The sequence below is a fragment of the Palaemon carinicauda genome, chromosome 30 (genome assembly GCF_036898095.1).
Source record: "Palaemon carinicauda isolate YSFRI2023 chromosome 30, ASM3689809v2, whole genome shotgun sequence".
NCBI lineage: Eukaryota > Metazoa > Arthropoda > Malacostraca > Decapoda > Palaemonidae > Palaemon > Palaemon carinicauda.
Window position 1 is genome coordinate 16,846,419 of NC_090754.1, and position 21,081 is coordinate 16,867,499.

A 21,081-nucleotide genomic window follows, 5' to 3' on the forward strand; every position below is an offset into this window, starting at 1 on the left:
GAGAAGGAGGTAGTTGGAGGGCCATCTGGTGTGGGTCAGGTGCTGAGCTGGCTGCTAGCCGCCAAAGAGGCTCTCCCTGACAACAACCACAAGGAAGAGCAGAAGCCCCAAAAGGAAACTTCTTCCAGTGAAGAGGAGGAGAAGGAGGAGGAGGAGGAGAAGGAGACTGAGGAGGAGAAGGAGAAGGAGGAGAAGAAGAAGAAGGAAGAGGAGGAGGAAGAGAAGGAGAAGGAGAAGGAGGAGGAGGAGAAGGAGGAGGAGGAGGAGAAGGAAGAGGAGGAGGTGAAGGAGGAGAAAATTGCAGCGAAAAAACCTGCTCGCAAACTTATCGTTTTTGACCTGGAACCTGAGAAGCCCAAAAGGGTCTTCTCATCTCATATCACCTTCCAAGGTGCAAAGGTTGGAGCTAACCCCACAAGGGACTATGCCCTAAAGGGGCACGTGACTGTCGCCTTGGATGTCCCAAGGAAGTTCCACAGAGCCATATATGGAGTGGAAGGAAACACGCTGATGGAAATCACCCGGCAGAGTGGCGTCAGCTCCATAGATATGCCAAGAAGGCACGAATACAGTAATTTGATCACCATCAGTGGTACCATTGGGTATGTTCAATTAGCAGCTGATATTATCGATAGGCTTCTGAGGAGACTTACCGGTTATTAAATACTTCAATCAGGAAAAAAAAAATCTAAAAAAGAAAAAAAGTAAAAAAAAAATCTAGAAAAAAATGAAAAAAGAATATATATATATATATATATATATATATATATATATATATATATATATATATATATATATATATATATATATATATATATATATATATTGTTCATTTTGAAATTGAAAGGAAAATATATTTTGATTATAAAATGTGTTTTTAAGTTTAATTTTAGTTTATTTTGTGAGGAAAAGGAGATTTAGCTGAGTTTTGCAGGACCAGAACCAGGATCTTTGGCCTGAATGATTACCCACCTTAAAGGACGCTTGGATGGACAGCCCAGTTTGAGGGATACAATGCTTAATTATCCAGCTTGTACAATGCTTGGAATAATCTGGAGGACTGGTGCTGCAGACAGAAGAAACCTGGTAGATTCTAGTATGCTTTGTACCTTGATGGATGTGTACAAGGCCTTTGTCAAGTGTACAAATGGTCGGATATCTAGATCTATTCTTCTGGATGCCCACTTTCAGGTGGTTCTGGGGGAATAATCTAGAATACCGGCTCTGCAGAGGGAACGAGCTAGGCTTCTTCTAGTGTGCAGTCTTGTCCTTATAGGTTGACGCAATATAGTTAAGCTTGGGAAGGAAGCTGCATCTCTGGTGAGGTGTTCATCCAATGGCTACTGCATGGCTGAGAGCAGAGTCAGTTTTGGTTCTAACGACGATTGGCTTAATTGCCCGACCACATAAAGCTCTGCTTAACTGCCCGCCCAAGTGATGCTCGGCTAAACCGCCTGCCCAAGTAATGCTTGGCTTAACTGCCCGGCCAAGTGATGGGGCTCGGCTTAACCGCCCGGCCAGGTGATGGGGCTCGGCTTAACCGCCAGGCCAGGTGATGGGGCTCGGCTTAACCGCCCGGCCAGGTGATGGGGCTCGGCTTAACCGCCCGGCCAAGTGATGGGGCTCGGCTTAACCGCCCAGCCAAGTGATGGGACTCGGCTTACCCGCCCGGCCAAGTGATGGGGATCAGCTTAACCGCCTGGCCAAGTGATGGTGCTCGGCTTAACCCCCCGGCCAAGTGATGGTGCTCGGCTTAACCGCCCGGCCAAGTGATGGTGCTCGGCTTAACCGCCCGGCCAAGTGATGTGGCCAAGTGATGGTGCTCGGCTTAACCGCCCAGCCAAGTGATGGGGCTCGGCTTATCCGCCCGGCCAAGTGATGGGGCTCGGCTTAACCGCCCGGCCAAGTGATGCTGCTCGGCTTAACTGCCCGGCCAAGTGATGGTGCTCGGCTTTACCGCCCGGCCGAGTGATGGTGCTGGGCTTAACCGCCCGGCCAAGTGATGGTGCTCGGCTTAACCCCCCGGCCGAGTGATGGTGCTGGGCTTAGCCGCCCGGCCAAGTGATGGGGCTCGGCTTAACCACCCGGCCAAGTGATGGGGCTCGGCTTAACCGCCCGGCCAAGTGATGGGGCTCGGCTTAACCGGCCGGCCAAGTGATGGGGCTCGGCTTAACCGCCCGGCCAAGTGATGGTGCTCGGCTTAACCGCCCGGCAGAGTGATCCTGCTCGGCTTAACCGCCTGGCCAAGTGATGGTGCTCGGCTTTATCGCCCGGCTAAGTGATCCTGCTCGGCTTAACCGCCCGACCAAGTGATGGTGCTCGGCTTAACCGCCCGGCCAAGTGATGCTGCTCGGCTTAAACGCCCGGCCAAGTGATGCTGCTCTGTTTAACCGCCCGGCCAAGTGATGCTGCTCGGCTTAACCGCCCGGCCAAGTGATGCTGCTCGGCTTAACCGCCCGGCCAAGTGATGCGGCTCGGCTTAACCGCCCGGTCAAGTGATGGTGCTCAGCTTAACCGCCCGGCCAAGTGATGGTGCTCGGCTTAACCACTCAGCCAAGTGATGGTGCTCGGCTAAACCGACTGGACAAGTGATGCTGCTCGGCTTAACCGCCCGGCCAAGTGATGCTGTTCGGCTTAACCGCCCGGCCAAGTGATGGTGCTCGGCTTAACTGCCCGGCCAAGTGATGCTCGGCTTAACTGCCCGGCCAAGTGATGCTCGGCTTAACTGCCCGCCCAAGTGATGCTCGGCTTAACTGCCCGGCCAAATGATGCTCACCTTAACTGCCCGGCCAAATGAAGCTCGGCTTAACTGCCCGCCCAAGTGATGCTCGGCTTAACCGCCCGGCCAAGTGATGCGGCTCGGCTTAACCGCCCGGCCAAGTGATGGGGCTCGGCTTAACCGGCCGGCCAAGTGATGGTGTTCGGCTTAACCGCCCGGCCAAGTGATGCTGCTTGGCTTAACCGGTCGGCCAAGTGATGGTGCTCGGCTTAACTGCCCGGCCAAGTGATGGTGCTCGGCTTAACCGCCCGGCCAAGTGATCTTGCTCGGCTTAACCGCCCAGGCAAGTGATGGTGCTCGGCTTTACCGCCCGGCCAAGTGATCCTGCTCGGCTTAACCGCCCGGCCAAGTGATGGTGCTCGGCTTAACCGCCCGGCCAAGTGATGGTGCTCGGCTTAACCGCCCGGCCAAGTGATGGTGCTTGGCTTAACCGCCCGGTCAAGTGATGCGGCTCGGCTTAACCGCCCGGCCAAGTGATGGTGCTCGGCTTAACCTCCCGGCAAAGTGATGGGTCTTGGCTTAACCGCCCGGCCAAGTGATGGGGCTCGGCTTAACCGCCCGGCCAAGTGATGCGGCTCGGCTTAACCGCCCGGCCAAGTGATGCTGCTTGGCTTAACCGCCCGGCCAAGTGATGGTGCTCGGCTTAACCGCCCGGCCGAGTGATGCGGCTCGGCTCAACCGCCCGGCCAAGTGATGCGGTTCAGCTTAACCGCCCGGCCAAGTGATGCGGCCAAGTGATGGTGCTCGGCTTAACCGCCCGGCCAAGTGATGGGGCTCGGATTAACCGCCCGGCCAAGTGATGGGGCTCGGCTTTACCGCCCGGCCAAGTGATGCTGCGCGGCTAAACCGCCCGGCCAAGTGATGGTGCTCAGCTTTACTGCCCGGCCAAGTGATGCTGCTCCGCTTAACCGCCTGGCCAAGTGATGGTGCTTGGCTTAATCGCCCGGCCAAGTGATGGGGCTCGGCTTAACCGCCCGGCCAAGTGATGGTGCTCGGCTTAACCGCCCGGCCAAGTGATGGGGCTCGGCTTAACCGCCCGGCCAAGTGATGGGGCTCGGCTTAACCGCCCGGCCAAGTGATGGTGCTCGGCTTAACCGCCCGGCCAAGTGATCCTGCTCGGCTTAACCGCCCGGCCAAGTGATCCTGCTCGGCTTAACCGCCCGGCCAAGTGATGGTGCTCGGCTTTATCGCCCGGCTAAGTGATCCTGCTCGGCTTAACCGCCCGACCAAGTGATGGTGCTCGGCTTAACCGCCCGGCCAAGTGATGCTGCTCGGCTTAAACTCCCGGCCAAGTGATGCTGCTCGGCTTAACCGCCCGGCCAAGTGATGGTGCTCGGCTTAACTGCCCGGCCAAGTGATGCTGCTCGGCTTAACCGCCCGGCCAAGTGATGCGGCTCGGCTTAACCGCCCGGCCAAGTGATGGTGCTCGGCTTAACCACCCAGCCAAGTGATGGTGCTCGGCTAAACCGACCGGACAAGTGATGCTGCTCGGCTTAACCGCCCGGCCAAGTGATGCTGTTCGGCTTAACCGCCCAGCCAAGTGATGGTGCTCGGCTTAACTGCCCGGCCAAGTGATGCTCGGCTTAACTGCCCGGCCAAGTGATGCTCGGCTTAACTGCCCGCCCAAGTGATGCTCGGCTTAACTGCCCGGCCAAATGATGCTCGCCTTAACTGCCCGCCCAAGTGATGCTCGGCTTAACCGCCCGGCCAAGTGATGCGGCTCGGCTTAACCGCCCGGCCAAGTGATGCTGCTCGGCTAAACCGCCCGGCCAAGTGATGTGGCTCGGCTTAACCGCCTGGCCAAGTGATGCGGCTCGGCTTAACTACCCGGCCAAGTGATGATGCTCGGCTTAACCGCCCGGCCAAGTGATGCGGCTCGGCTTAACCGCCCGGCCAAGTGATGCAACTCGGATTAACCGCCCGGCCAAGTGATGGGGCTCGGCTTAACCGGCCGGCCAAGTGATGGTGTTCGGCTTAACCGCCCGGCCAAGTGATGCTGCTCGGCTTAACCGGTCGGCCAAGTGATGGTGCTCGGCTTAACTGCCCGGCCAAGTGATGGTGCTCGGCTTAACCTCCCGGCCAAGTGATCCTGCTCGGCTTAACCGCCCGGGCAAGTGATGGTGCTCGGCTTTACCGCCCGGCCAAGTGATCCTGCTCGGCTTAACCGCCCGGCCAAGTGATGGTGCTCGGCTTAACCGCCCGGCCAAGTGATGGTGCTTGGCTTAACCGCCCGGCCAAGTGATGCGGCTCGGCTTAACCGCCCGGGCAAGTGATGGTGCTCGGCTTAACCGCCCGGCCAAGTGATGGTGTTCGGCTTAACCGCCCGGCCAAGTGATGGTGCTTGGCTTAACCACCCGGCCAAGTGATTCTGCTCGGCTTAACCGCCCAGCCAAGTGATCCTGCTCGGCTTAACCGCCCAGCCAAGTGATCCTGCTGGGCTTAACCGCCCGGCCAAGTGATGGTGCTCGGCTTTACCGCCCGGCCAAGTGATCCTGCTCGGCTTAACCGCCCGGCCAAGTGATGGTGCTCTGCTTAACCGCCCGGCCAAGTGATGGTGCTCGGCATAACCGCCTGGCCAAGTGATGGTGCTTGGCTTAACCGCCCGGCCAAGTGATGGTGCTGGGCTTAACCGCCCGGCCAAGTGATGGTGCTCAGCTTAACCGCCCAGCCAAGTGATGGTGCTCGGCTAAACCGCCCGGCCAAGTGATGGTGCTCGGCTTAACCGCCCGGCCAAGTGATGGGGCTCGGCTCAACCGCCTGGCCAAGTGATGGGGCTCGGCTTAACCACCCGGCCAAGTGATGGGGCTCGGCTCAACCGCCTGGCGAAGTGATGGGGCTCGAATTAACCGCCCGGCCAAGTGATGCTGCTCGAATTAACCGCCCGGCCAAGTGATGCTGCTCGGTTTAACCGCCCGGCCAAGTGACGGGGCTCGGCTTAACCGCCCGGCCAAGTGATGGGGCTCGGCTTAACCGCCCAGCCAAGTGATGCTGCTCGGCTTAAACGCCCGGCCAAGTGATGGTGCTCAGCTTAACCGCCTGGCCAAGTGATGCGGCTCGGCTTAACCGCCCGGCCAAGTGATGCGGTTCGGCTTAACCGCCCGGCCAAGTGATGCGGCCAAGTGATGGTGCTCGGCTTAATCGCCCGGCCAAGTGATGGGGCTCGGATTAACCGCCCGGCCAAGTGATGGGGCTCGGCTTCACCACCCGGCCAAGAGATGCTGCGCGGCTTAATCGCCCGGCCAAGTGATGGTGCTCAGCTTTACCGCCCGGCCAAGTGATGGTGCTCGGCTTAACCGCCCGGCCAAGTGATGGTGCTCGGCTTAACCGCCCGGCCAAGTGATGGTGCTCGGCTTAACCGCCCGGCCAAGTGATCCTGCTCGGCTTAACCGCCCGGCCAAGTGATCCTGCTCGGCTTAACCGCCCCGCCAAGTGATCCTGCTCGGCTTAACCGCCCGGCCAAGTGATCCTGCTCGGCTTAACCGCCCCGCCAAGTGATCCTGCTCGGCTTAACCGCCCGGCCAAGTGATGGTGCTCTGCTTAACCGCCCGGCCAAGTGATGGTGCTCGGCTTAGCCGCCCGGCCAAGTGATGGGGCTCGGCTTAACCGCCCGGCCAAGTGATGGTGCTCGGCTTAACCTCCCGGCCAAGTGATGGGGCTCGGCTTTACTGCCCGGGCAAGTGATGCGGCTCGGCTTAACCGCCCGGCCAAGTGATGGTGCTCAGCTTAACCGCCCGGCCAGGTGATGCAGCTCGGCTTAACCGCCCGGCCAGGTGATGCTGCTCGGCTTAACCGCCCGGCCAGGTGATGGTGCTCGGCTTAACCGCCCGGCCAAGTGATGGTGCTCGGCTCAACCGCCCGGCCAAGTGATGGTGCTCGGCTTTACCGCCCGGCCAAGTGATGGTGCTCAGCTTAACCGCCTGGCCAAGTGATGCTGCTCGGCTTAACCGCCCGGCCAAGTGATGGTGCTCGGCTTAACCGCCCGGCCAAGTGATGCGGGTCGGCTTAACCGCCCGGCCAAGTGATGCGGCTCGGTCTAAACCGCCCGGCCAAGTGATGCGGCCCGGCTTAACCGCCCGGCCAAGTGATGCTGCTCGGCTTAACCGCCCCGCCAAGTGATGGTGCTCGGCTTAACCGCCCGCGCCAAGTGATGCTGCTCGGCTTTACCGCCCGGCCAAGTGATGCTGCTCGTCTTAGCCGCCCGGCCAAATGATGCTCGGCCAAATAAGCCCGGCTTAACCGCCCGGCCAAATGATGCTCGGCTTCGGCTTAACTGCCCGGCCAAATGAAGCTCGGCTTAACTGCCCGGCCAAGTGGTGCTCGGCTTAACTGCCCGGCCAAGTGATGCTCGGCTTAACTGCCCGCCCAAGTGATGCTCGGCTCAACTGCCCGGCCAAATGATGCTCGGCTTAACTGCCCGGCCAAATGAAGCTCGGCTTAACTGCCCGCCCAAGTGATGCTCGGCTTAAACGCCCGGCCAAGTGATGCGGCTCGGCTTAACCGCCCGGCCAAGTGATGCTGCTCGGCTAAACCGCCCGGCCAAGTGATGCGGCTCGGCTTAACCGCCCGGCCAAGTGATGCTGCTCGGCTTAACCGCCCGGCCAAGTGATGGTGCTCGGCTTAACCGCCCGGCCAAGTGATGCTGCTCGGCTTAGCCGCCCGGCCAAATGATGCTCGGCCAAATATGCTCGGCTTTACCGCCCGGCCAAATGATGCTCGGCTTCGGCTTAACTGCCCGTCCAAATGAAGCTCGGCTTAACTGCCCGCCCAAGTGATGCTCGGCTTAACTGCCCGGCCAAATGATGCTCGGCTTAACTGCCGGGCCAAATGATGCTTGGCTTAACTCCCCGGCCAAATGATGGTCAGCTTAAATGCTCAGCCAAAAAATGCTTGGCTTAACTGCCCAGCCAAATAATGCTCGGCTTAACCACCCAGCTAAATAGTGCTTGTCTTAACTGCCCAGCCAAATAATGCTCAGTTTAACTGTCCAACCAATTAGTGCTCGGCTTAACTGCCCAGCCAAATGCTTGGCTTAACTGTCTGGTGAAATAATTCTTGGTTTAATTGCCCGGCTTGAATGTCATGGGACACGATAGACTACTTACAGACTAGTTGGAGTAAGGAAAGTTGGCCAAAACCTATTTCCCTATACAGGGGTACCTCTGGCACGGCGTAAAAACCCGTAAGTTTAAAGCCCAGAACACTGAAATAGGTTTCAAGTAGTTTTTCTTCTTCATGCTAGTCAACTATAAGTCCTCAATTATCAAAAAACATTGATGATGTACCGATGAATTTTGAATGTCGTCTTCTGACATGATTGACTACTAATCAGCTAGCTGGAGTAAGGGAAGTTGGCTGAAACCTAATTCAGTATAAAGGGAGCTACCTCTGGTGTGGCGTAAAAACCCGTAAATTCAAAGCCCAAAACACTGAAATAGGTTTCGAGTTGCTTCTCTTCTCCAACCTAGTCAACTGTCATCAATTATCAAAAGATATTCATGATTTACTGATTAATTTTGAATTGTTTAGATGATAAAAAAAAAAGAGGAAGGAAGGAAGGAGGGTCGTGGGAACCAAGCCTGCAAACATTGAAGTAGGCAAAACCCACCTGATGAGCCCTTTGGTCAGGGCGAAACCCTTAGGCATCGACCACACCGGGAGCGACTAGCGGCAAGGTTAGAGGCAAGAGGTTCCAGCGGCAAATCGAAACGTATGGTATCGTATGCGGGTGGCCACATTGGAGATGCGAGAAGCCTCCAACCAAGATGGAATAAGATAAGGTGAGTTACCTAGCGGTCCCGTTTTCTACACTCACGCGCATGACGTCACTTGGATAGTTCAGCCAGGCGACATATAGGCGGGAAATATGCAGGTTTTTTTTTTTTTTTTTTTTTCAACAGGCGTTCTTGTTTTCTTTTGCGTTGACAGATTCATAATGGTTATGTTTGTAATATAGGGTTGCTCCAATTTTTATAAGACCACTATAACTGTTGGTGGTGAAAAGTAAATAGATTTTCCCGTTTCCCAAAAGATGCAGAACTAAGTAAGAAGTAGGTGAATATATGCAAAGAAAATGATGGTATCAATGCCAAATATGTAGTAATTTGTTTGTCACATTTCCAACCCAATGATTTTTCCAGAAACCATAGGCACGAGTTGCTCAATTGTTGCCCTAAGACTGCCATACTGACATAAAATCGTTATAATAATGTAATTACTATTGGGGTTCGGGTAAGCCTATCACTAATATCTCGTCACTTTAGTTTCATTTACTAGGCATATGTTGCATTTAGCATTTTGGGCAACTAGGTGAACTGTATATGAATAGGCTCACTTAAAAAAAAAACACGAGAATATATGGATAGATCAATCATATTCCTCATCCAAGTAAATATTTAGCTACGATGGGAAGAATGTTTCTGAAGGAGAGAGAGAGAGAGAGAGAGAGAGAGAGAGAGAGAGAGAGAGAGAGAGAGAGAGAGAGAGAGAGAGAGAATTTTACAAGAAAATTTTTCGTATGTATAAATACTATTATTTAAGCTTCAGATTATAATGAATAATAAATTTTGTTGCTTCGAAATTTTTGAAAAGTTTTCGTCTCGGCAGAACCACCCCATCTAATCAACTTGATTCAAAATTATTTAAAAGACTATGGTTTTCAGGTTGGAGATAAAATCATTATCTCAAAATCTATTTAAAACATCGTACCTTTATCAGTAAATAATCTCAAAATATACTACAAAATTAATGAGTCAATTGAACGTGTGAGGTTATAAACGTCAATGTGAGAAACAGCAGTTCAGCTACTCACTTCCTTAATGGCTTATTCCATCAAATTTTGTAGTAACAAAGGCTTATTGAAATGACAGTTTTGTAATGAAACATCGGATCTTATATCTTTGATTTTTAGTTGGTTTGGCTTGAATAACTTGTAAATGAAGTATGTCGTAAAGAAAGGTAGAGGTGCTTTCTCGAACTGTCCACGTCAAGTTGAAAAAGATGCTATATTTTGTTATTAATGCTAAAGTGAAAGGCAAAAAGGTTTCGTCCCATTAAAAGGATTATCGTTTAACACGTTGCATGGTCTGCAAGGATTACAGTTCTTGATGACAAGACGGCTATGTCAAGACACAGTCGAACATCCCTTTTCTTACATAAGACAAATTGGTCATTGCCACGATCATCCGTAACCTTTGGAGTTTCAATATATACTACGGTTATACATAGTAGGTAAAGAGAATAATTAACGAGTTAAGGTCTTAATGTTTGTAATAATGATGAAGCTACTGTACATATTGTGTCATTACAGAGTGCTTAAATATAAGTGGTTCATGTCAAAGGTTAAATATTGCTCCCAATCATCTAGATTCCGAGTTATATATCTCTGAGTGTCTCATGAAGCACCTTCTTTCTGTTAACAATGAGACCGAGGCAGGAAAATCAAGTAAAAGATTTAAGAGAGATAAAACCTGAAACACTGATAGGATATGAGTCCTTAAGTTCTTTGATGGGAGGGTTCGTGGCTTTTAAATTTAGAAATAAGTATACATCATTAGGCTCAGTTTATGTAGAAGAAAGTCGATAATAGGATATCACTTGTAAAGAAAAGGGTACCATATAGGTCATGTAATCATTTTAGAGAAAATCTACAAATATGCAATATTCATTCAAAATTTCCCATGGCCATGGTCTAAAACCAGGAGTCAAAGCCGTTTCATATCTTATTGATATATTCAAAGCCACCAATATTGATGTTCCCGAGGAGGTAATGAGATTTTTATTATTAGAAGTTGGCTAAATTTTAGAATAGAAATAAACTAAGAAGGAAAATGTTTATAGCAAAGTTGTGAAAAAAAGATAAAAGAAATTGTTCAGTCATATTGAAAATTTATTTCATTGAAACGAGAGAGAGAGAGAGAGAGAGAGAGAGAGAGAGAGAGAGAGAGAGAGAGAGAGAGAGAGAGAGAGAGAGATGATTATATTAAGATTTTTAATGAAATATAGGAATAAAGCTTTTGTCATGCGTGAATTTTTATTTCCATTGCTATTATATTCCCTATCATAATATGTATTTTGGTATTATAGTCATAAAGACATTAATATCAGCCTAATTTCATAAATGCAATGTCCGGAATCCAAAAATAGGCACAAATAATAAGGCTGTTTGTACAGGACGGCTCTCAAATAAACGCTCGGAACTCTCCAGGTGACGTCACAGAGCACAGCCGAGCTCCCGGCACCATGCGCGGTAACTCACCTTATCTTATTCCATCTTGACTGCGATAACATACCGTAACTCGTCACTGAAAGTGATGAAAATAAAAAATAAAAAGAAAAAATGTAAAAAATATGAAATATAAAAATAAAAAAAAAGAAAAGCTAAGTTAGATTAAAATTTCCGTAGTGTAAGTTATGGTATGTTATCGCAGTCACCATCTCTACCTCTCGCCGATCGTGTCTCCTCGTGCGTGTGTGTGTGTTTGCGCAGACGCACACGAGTGTGTTTGTATCAATATTTGTTTTAGTTAATAAAGGAATTCATATTCGCTGATATTGTTTTTTTAGTTACATTTACCTGTCTTTCAACTCGTTAACGCTGTTAAAAATCATATGTACACAACACATTTTTGTTTAATCTCTCATTTTTGTTTAATCTCTCTCTCTCTCTCTCTCTCTCTCTCTCAGAAAAAATTAATAGACGTCTCTAGCATTTAACAGTGAAGAAGAACAAGAGAGAGAGAGAGAGTATTTAAAGAACATGTTAACACCATGTCTACCTTCTCGCCGATCGTCCGTCTCCTCCTGGCGTAGCAAATCCTACACCTGCGTTGGCCTGTCTCTAAGGTAAAGTGGCAATAAAACATTTTTTATTTATTATTTCTTTATAATTATCTTTTTTACATGCTTCTTTCATATTATGCAGTTATGTTATTGTTATGTGTAATTATGTGTAGCCATTTATTAAGGATTTATTATGGGTTTTTAGGCTGAGGATTAAATGAATTACCATGTATTCTTATGGGAAAATTCGTTTCTACATCCGAACATTTTCTACATCCGAAGTTGGTTGTGGAACGAATTAAATTCGTATGTAGAGGTACCACTGTATATGAGTGGAGCCTCTCAAAGTCCATGTGTTGAAAGAAATCTAATGAAAAAGCAACTTTCCTTGGATCGTGATCTGCGGGTGTGCTGTCAGGATCCGTTCTGCGAATAAAGTAGGTGAGTTTCGCCCTCAGTTGTTTTAGAGATAAGTTTGATCCTGAGGTTTCACCTCGGAAGAGCTGTCCCTCCTTGAAGTCTGAAGGTCTTCAAAGATAGACCTTGAGACACTTTACTGGTCATAGAGAGATCTTCTTTCAGAGGGCAGATTCTCCAAGGACCCCACCTTTTGGTGGGCAGCTCGTTTTTGGCGAGAAAGGTAGGATTAGGGAAGAGATTGTTCCCCTGTTTCCATGAACTGAATATGGCCTTCATTTCTGGATAAGGCTACTATTTCACTAACTCTAGCCCTTGAGGCTATAGGAAACAGAAATATCACTTTCTTTTTAGATACCTTAGGGTGCAATTCTCATTGTTCATATTCGAAGCATAGTGCAAGTCTTTGTCCAACGACCATGTTATGGGCTTTGTAGGGGTGTCCGGTTTGAGTCTAGCGCATGCTTCTGGTGTCTTATTGAAGATTTCACCTGGAAGGCGTACAGAAGAGGTCTAGTCAAAGCCGACTTTAATTGTGGTGGAAGCAAGGCCTTGTTCGTGTAGGTGGATGAAGGAGAGACAGATGTCTGCAGCTATTCCTCTGAAGGATCTTAGTTTGTCGAGAACTTTTAGCAGGAGATTGGTTGGTGGGAATAAGTAGATTTGGTTCCATCTGTTCCAGTCGAGAGACATGGCGTCTATCGCTTCTGCTTTAGGGTCCTGGTAAGGGGCTACATAACGAGGTAGTTTCTTGTTGTCACTCGTTGCGAAGAGGTCGATCTGCAGTTCTGGGACTTTTTCCGAGATGAAGGAGAATGAGTCTGCGTCTAGGGATCATTCTGTCTATCAACTTTCGCCTGGATAGAGCATCCACCGTCACATTGCGGAACCCTTGCTGGTGAACTGCTGATAAGTGCCATCTTCTCTTCCTTGCCAGGTAGAAGATGGCTAACATCACGTGATTGATGTGAGGTGATTTAGAGCCTTGTCGATTTAGACATCTTACTATCACTTCGTTGTCCAAGACCAGTCTGATGTGGACTGACCTGCTAGGGGATAGTTTCTTCAACGTTAGGAAGACTGCCATAGCCTTCAAGATGTTGATGTGAAAGGTTTTGAACTGGTGCGACCAATTCCCCTGCACTTTTCCTTTCTTGCGAATGGCCTCCCCATCCTTCCAGGGAGGCATCTGTGTGTATTACCACTGATGGCTGAGGGGTTGTAAGGGAATTGTTCGTGCTAGGCTCTTGGCTGTTGACCACGGCCTTAATAGCATGCGCAATTTCCGGGTCGGTGTCAACCTTTGTTAATCTCTTCGAGCGTTTGATGCGTATCTTCTCCAGACTCCCGGCGCATCCTTAAACTGTGCTTTTAGCACTGGGTTTGTCACTGCTGCGAACTGGAGAGAGCCCAATACTCTTTCCTGTTAGTGTCTTGAAATCCTATTGTTTGATTAGTCTCTTGACAGATCCCATTATCTCTCCTCTTCTTCAGTGGAATGGAGAGATGGGGTGACTGTAAGTTCCAATGGATTCCTAACGATTGAAACTTCTGAGCTGGAGAAAGGCGAGACTTCTTGCGGTTGATCTTGAAGCCTAAGTGCTCCAGGAACTGGATCACCTTTTCGGCTGCTTGTAGACAAGTAGTCTTGGATGCTGCCCACACCAGCAAATCTTCCAAGTATGCTACTACCTGAATTCCTTTTGAGCGTAGTTGTTGGATGATTGTATCCGCAAGTTTTGTGAATATCCTTGGGGCTATGTTTAGCCCAAAGGGCATGGCTGTGAAGACATACTTTGTCTTCTGTATCCTGAATCCTAGGTAGGAGGAGAGGGGGCGACTGACTGGTAGGTGCCAGTAAGTATCTGCCAGGGCTATTGAGACTGTGTACGCCCCTTTTGGTAGAAGGGTCCTTATGTGTTGTAAGGTAAGCATCCGGAACTTGTTGTTCTTGATGAACTTGTTGAGTGGAGACAAGTATGGAATGATTCTGAGTTTGTCAGAGTCTTTCTTGGGAACACAGAACAGCCTTCCCTGGAATCTGATGGACTTCACTTTCCTTATTACTTCTTGTTCAAGAGTTCTGAGGTATATTGTTCCAACAAGGGGGTGGAGTGTTGGAAGAGTTCTAGAAAGGGGTTGGAATTTTGTTCCATTTCCAACCGAGTCCATTCGTGATTAGGCTATGGGCCCAGGGATCGAAGGTCCAACGATCCCAAAAGTGGAAGAGTGCCTCCTACCTGGAACCTCTCATTGCTTAGAGGTTCCTGAGGACTTGCTTCCGTGACCGTGTCCTCCTCAACCCCTTGAGGGGTTTCTTGAGGAGCGTCTTTTTGGGCCTCTACCTTTGTAGGGCCGAAAGGTAGTTGTGCCTCTCAAAACCTTGGTTGAAAACATGTGATAGGGCCACTAACTGCTGAGGGACCATCTGAAAGGTGGTTTGCGGCTGGGTTACCATATGAGGCACTGTGGCCTTGGTCACGGTCAGAAGTTGTGCAGGTCTACTTGGTTTCTTTGCCTTCATGTTCTTAGGCTGGGGGCCACTGTCTGAGGATGATTTCCTCTTTAGAAGACATGCCCCACTTTTGGAGAAGGTTCCCATTCTCCGTGGCGGCTTTGGCAATAACTTCTTGAACCACATCATATGGGAAAAGGTCTTTGCCCCAGATGCATGATGTGATCAGCTTGCTGGGTTTGTGTTTTACTGTTGCTGTGACAGACATATGCTCTCTACAGGTCCTCCTTGACCTGTCGAAGGCATAAAAGTCCTTCACAAGAGTACCCATGTGGGACTTAGCTAAGACCATGTACATGTCTGGGGCATTGGTTAGGCCTGCACACATTTCCAGGCAGTTCTGATGAGACAAAGAAGTGGCAACTCTCTTTTGTCTCCTGTTCCCTTCTCAAAAGATGTTCTGGCAACTTTGGAAGGTTCTCGTTGAACTGCTGGCCTGCTATCTCCGGATCCAACTTAGAGACAGAGAAGGTTAGATGTACTTCTTTCCACTTCTCGCAGGTAGGCATGGCTAGAGATAATGGTTTGCATTCCTCTAGGACTGGGCACGGTTTGCCCTCATCGACTGCTCTCATGACACAGTCAAGGGCTTTCATCGAAAAGGGGAAAGCTCCGGAGGAAGGAGCAATGAAGATTGGGTGCCTCTTGCTCCATGCCGAGACTTGGGAGTTGGTATATCCGGCTCCTTTCAGGGTCTTTGTTAGGATAGCCTGTGCCTTGTCATGCTCGAAGACAATGACTTCCTTAGGTACTGTCTCCTCGCGGCATGCTGGTTCATCCCGCAGTCTCACGTAGCAATCTGGGTATGCTGAAAAGCTGGCCCAGAATTTGAGATCTTCAAGGGGTTTGGCCTCCAACTTCTCGGAGATATAAAGCTTCCCATTCATCATGGGCATTTGCTCCGTATACCTCCAGGGGTTGGTTTCGGAGCAGTGAGGGAGGTCAGATACTCTAAGGGGCTTAGTAGAGCCCCTGGAAGAGCCAGATAATTTCCCTTCCTTTACCTCTCTCTTACTTAGTCTCTTTTAGATCTTGCTTTATCTCTTGTTCCTTCCAGAACACTGCCAACATCTGCTGGATCGACTCTAGGAGCGCTTCGCTCCTGCCGACCTGCACATCCGGTTTGAGAGTTGAGGCTGAAGAGGTTGATGGCACAGGTTGATATGCCATCATAGTGAACTGAGGGTCTTCAGTCACCGTCGAAACAAATCCTTCTTCCTCCGTAGGTGGTTGAACCACATCTTCTTCAGGACCTTGCAGTAGGTCCTGTTCGGTGTCAGTGGACACCTCCGACATCTGTTCTTGGTGGATGTCCATGTCTTGCAGTGCCTTGTTGATATCTGCGTCCACTGTCAGTTGGATAAAGGGAGGCTGGACCTGTATCTGGGGTACAACAGCACTGGATTGAGCCTTAGGGAACAGAAAGCACCTTAAAGATTCGTTAGGTAGGTAAGGTCCCGCAGAGTTCTTCTGGAACCCTCTTACCCACCTTCAAAGGGTTTCCCTTGCTATATCCCTCTTCTCCGTAGTGTTAGAGATCTCTTCCCCGAAGCAGTCGGTCAGCAAGGTCGAGCAGTTGGAGCAACCCTTCGGGTCCCAGTACCTTGGGATCCAGATACTATGCAGCTGGGGGCATGAGACCTGCACATCGTATGCCCACAAAAGTCCTTACTCTTGTGGTTGCAAAACATGACTGCACACTTCACCATTGGCTCCTCCTATAAGGAAAGAAAGGATGAAATGAGTATTCAGTTGTTTATATCATTGATATAAATGCATACTTATCAATTATATTTAATAGCTTAGGATTGTAAGCTAGAAGGGAAATAGGAAAGACACATATCTTTGTTTCCTCTCCCAGGCAATTGGTGAGACCCCCGTCAATATTAATATTTAAATTCCTTATAAGGGAAAATACAGGGTGGGATAACTCCTGTATGTAAAGCATGATTTAGTGAATATTTACACTAACTCCTCCACCTGTAGAATATTAATACTGAAAGGTGTTTCATAAGTGTCCTGATAAAGGATTCATCAGGGTGTTGAGGGAATACTTCAACCCCAGCATGTTATGCGGTCCTAACAATAGACTGTGAAAGGATACACAGAGTATGTTAGAAATACTTGTACTACTGTATTGTTGTATACTGTAGTTTTATAAACTACTGTATTGTTGTATACTGTAGTTTTATAAACTACTGTATTGTTGTATACTGTAGTTTTATAACTATGTATTGTTATATACTGTAGTTTTACCAACTATGTATTGTTATATACTGTAGTTTTCCAACTACTGTATTGTTATATACTGTAGTTTTCCAACTGTATTGTTATATACTGTAGTTTTACTGGCTACTGTATTTTTGTATACTGTAGTTTTACCGGTACACTACCCGGGCTAGGCTATTGCCTGGCGGCACTAACTGATAGAGAGAGAGAAAGAATGAAAAGGAGGATTTCCTATTATTATGGTTTAGCACAATAATCGGAAGTGTAGGAGGGCTACTGCCTCCTACTGTCTCCTTGCCAGAATGAGAGTTCTAATGGAAGGGGAGGAATGCATCTGATTCTAGCTTCTATCCAGCCACAACTTTTGCCGCCAGCTATACTGCCGGTTGCAAGGTCTGGATGGCAGTCCAAGAGATGACTGAAGAATTCTCAACAGTTTAATGGGTTTCCCACCGGCAGCCGTCAGGGCCGGCTCAGTCTTTCCCCCCGGGGCATTCGCTTCTGGTGAAGGAAGGACATGAGGAGGAGTTGGCCGAGGCGGCAACCTAACCGCCGCTGGTAGGGTCTCAGCCGGCAACTTAGTCAACCCAGCAAGCCGGGATGACTCAGAATACCGGCGAAAGAATGTTGTGATGGCTAGGCCGACACTAAAGGACAGAGGGGGGAAGGAAAAGGGGCTTATCGTTTGCAGGGGAGAAAGGCGGCGGCAGGTATGCTACCTACTTTCGGCTGTAAACTAAGGAAGCATGGCTTCCTGTGCCGACGCTGTCCTGGTCGGCAGAGGAACAAAGATTCCCCTGTCGGCGACGTTGTCGGCTATAAGAAACGGGAGAAAGGCGGCGGTGGGTATGTCGCCTACTTTCGGCTGTAAACTAAGGAAGCATAGCTTCCCATGCCGACAACGTCGTGGGCGGTAGAGGAACAAAGATTCCCCTGTCGGCAACATTGCGGCTGCAACACAGTACACCCTGAGTTACCGTCATACTTCGAAGCCGGGATACTCGACGGCAAAGAAGATAGACGGCAAAAAACTATTTAAGTCAAGCTGTAGTTTACTACTTGGTGGCGATGACGAAAGATAGGGTTGCCGCTTGTGATGGCGGCGCTTTGGGGGGAAGAAGGGTTTAGCCTCTTTTCTCCAAAAGAGAAAAGTATCGAATTATACCCATAAATTCTAGGGGATATATATCCCCAACCGAATTAAAAGGAAACGATACGAAGAGGTTGTACAATGGGATTTACTTTACTAATGTATACAAAACGGGTTAGGCTAGCCTAACTCCTGTGGGTACCGCGGCTACGATTGGTAACACCGGGTTCCCCGTTGTATGCGAAAGTAACGGTGTCGGCTGCGCTCCACTAAACACCTAAATTATACGAATTTAACTATGAGAAGGGAGCCTTAAAATTATACACAGGAAAGATCAAATACTCAACTTTCCAGAAGATGAAGATGCTGGAGATTGCATGATAATATTCCAAGAAACCCTAACAACACCGAGAGAAACATGGGAGCGCACTTAACTTAAATGCTACGGTTTAAAGGAATGATTGGCTGTAGTAGTACGGAGAGTAGGTCCACCGGGTACCTTGATAACGGCTCCCCTTTCGTTTACCACTCTTCCCCCTCATAGAGTTGCATCTATTCGAGGTGAAAATTGCTATGTGTCGTATTAAAATATACGTCCCCTGATATGTGATATCCTTAAAGATATATTAAGGATACTCGCCCCAGGAGTTAAAATTCTGGAGACCTATGGTTAATTCTCTGGGAGTATCACTGTAGCAAATATCCCTTAGAAAGCTACTTAAAGAAACCTTCCATCAGGACGAAATGGCCAAGCCCAAAATTGGCTAGCATGCGTGTTTTCTCTCCTTGATTAAATTCCCTAAGAATTACAATGCCATTGATTTTGTATATGGGTGCCAAATCCCCATTATTAATATCTCTGTTCTAGCTGACCAAAATATATGTATTCTTTGGTGCATCTATTTTTAAGGTAAATTGTTTTTATTTGAGTTTTTATATAAACTTGTATTTTTTTATCATGTACCAAGCTAATAATGTAACAATGCTTTATGCTTCGTGGGATATTCTTTAGCTTATTTTACTCTTCATCAGTTGTATGCAACTTGATACCTCTTTCATACTTAACGTTGACATTATATTTTCTAACCTTTAAAACATTTCCTGAACGTGTTGAGCAGCAGAAGAAAATGGCTTCCCCAAAATGTGTATTTTACTTATGCTTAAATTCTACAAGTATGTTATTCCTCTCATATCAAATCTAAATAGAATAACCAATAACTGTCTAGCTCAGCTTAATTTATTTGCCTCTTAAAACAGACAAACAGTTCTACAGTTTAAATCACATAGGAAAAATTCTGACCTGATCCTCTCATATTAAGATCTTTTAAAGCCTAAGACAATTCTGTTAGGGGAAATTCATTTGAATCCAACCCCTTTGTTTTCCCAAAATGTGAAGTAAAGCTATTTTAGTTTTGACATGTTGGGAACAAATTTACCTTAAAAACTATATTTTGTATCTACTAGAGCATAGAAATTGACAATAGAATTAAATTTCTTTAAGTGTATCTGAAGGCCCTTTTCTGTTGAAATACAACCAATATCAATTGTTATCATTTGTTTTAGCAATTTTATTAATAGCTTCAAACTGCATTTCACTTCCTTCAATGGTCGTATATCCAGAACCTTATCTGGTAATATATTTCCTCAGTAGTCTACCACAAAGCTGCTCACTAGCTTATACCACAAATAGTTTTACTGATAACCAAAACTACAATTTTATCTTTAAATTTTAGACCAATATATTTTGTGATATCTTCACGAGACTTGAGTAAAAATCACACTTCCCAAATACAGTTGTGTACTGTACAGATTGGATTCAAATTACTGTATGCACCTAGCTTCTCTACTGTGGTTTTAACTTCCTATCGTTAGTCTTCTCAACTAACATATCATTAGAATTCTCTCCTACACCGCCATCTCTATTGGTTAATAGTAGAGTGAGTTTCACATTGAATTTTCAACCTTTCTCAGGGATTACTAAGTAAATATTAAAATCTTCTAAGTATCTGTGCTTTCTTCGGTTTTATTCCTTTTAAAGTCTAAAAGGTCTAAAATTCATTCATCTTGGGAAGATGAAGCTACATCTTGTCATTTAAGAGTGGTGTAGGCTAGAATAATGCAGAACAGTGTTATAGAGGACCATCCTACCCAAGGCCAAAAGTGGTCAATGTGCCACTCATTGTATGCACAGGGTCCCAGGGTTTCTGAATAAACACCAATAGTTACACAATAATGACATCATTCTTAGGAATAGCTCTATATATCTCTGTCTTTATTTCTATATTTTATTTTTGGGCTCAGCCATGTCGTCCTGATGGAAGGTTCCTTTAGGCAGCTTTCTAAGGGATATTTTACTATAGTGATACTCCCAGAGAATTGACCACAGGTCTCCAGAATTCTAACTCCTGGCGCGAGTATCCTTGAATTAACTCTTAAGGATATTGCATAATACCGGGACGTATTTCTTGATACGCCACGTGGCAATCTTCACCGCGAATAGCGTTTCCGCTCTGAGGGGGAAGAGTGGCGAATTTGAAGGGGAGCCGTTATCAAGGTTACCCGGTGGATCCCCTCCCGGTACCACCCCGGCAAACTATTCCTTTTCTAGTAGCTTATTAAGCACGGTGTATCTCCCAACCGCTCTCGGTTTTGTTACTATTTCAAGGATTATTACTGTGCAATCTCCGGCATCTTCATCCTCTGAAAAGTTGAGTATTTAATCTTTACTATGTATAATTTTTGGCTCCCTTCTCACAGTTAAATCAGCATAATTTAGATGTGTTTAGTGGAACAGAGCCATCACCGGAAACGGCCATTTTGGATTGCTGTTGTACGCCATAAATGCTTTATTTAGTTAGTAATACGACATCCCCGGTAATTAGCTTTAATGAATTATAGCTATTTAGGAAAATTATACTAGTGAAGATAGAATTACACATGTAATATTTCCTCAACTCGAGTTAGGCTAGCTTAATGCGTTTTAGTATACGTTAGTAACGTTATCCCCGTTTATCCTCTTGTATCGTTTTATTAATTCGATCGGAGATAGCACATCTCCTAGAATTACTAACATAATTCGATACTCGCCGCTTTTAGAGAATTAAGGTTTCACAGTTGCTGGCATAGGAAGCCCGCTTCCCTAGTCCACAACCGAAAGTGGTAGTACAGTTGCCGCTACCTTCTCCCTTGTGGTCTAGAAGACATGTCTTACATCCGGCAATGTCTTAGGCTGAGGAATCGTTATTCTTCTGTCGCCCAAGACTGCGCCGGCAT

The 21,081-nt window shown here is 47.7% G+C and overlaps 1 protein-coding gene across 1 annotated transcript in view; it reads left to right on the forward strand.

Annotated features, from left to right (window-relative positions):
* LOC137623405 (myosin heavy chain, clone 203-like) overlaps positions 1-21,081 on the forward strand; it is a 36,941-nt gene that overhangs the window by 2,000 nt on the left and 13,860 nt on the right. The gene's annotated exons all lie outside the window — the stretch shown is intronic.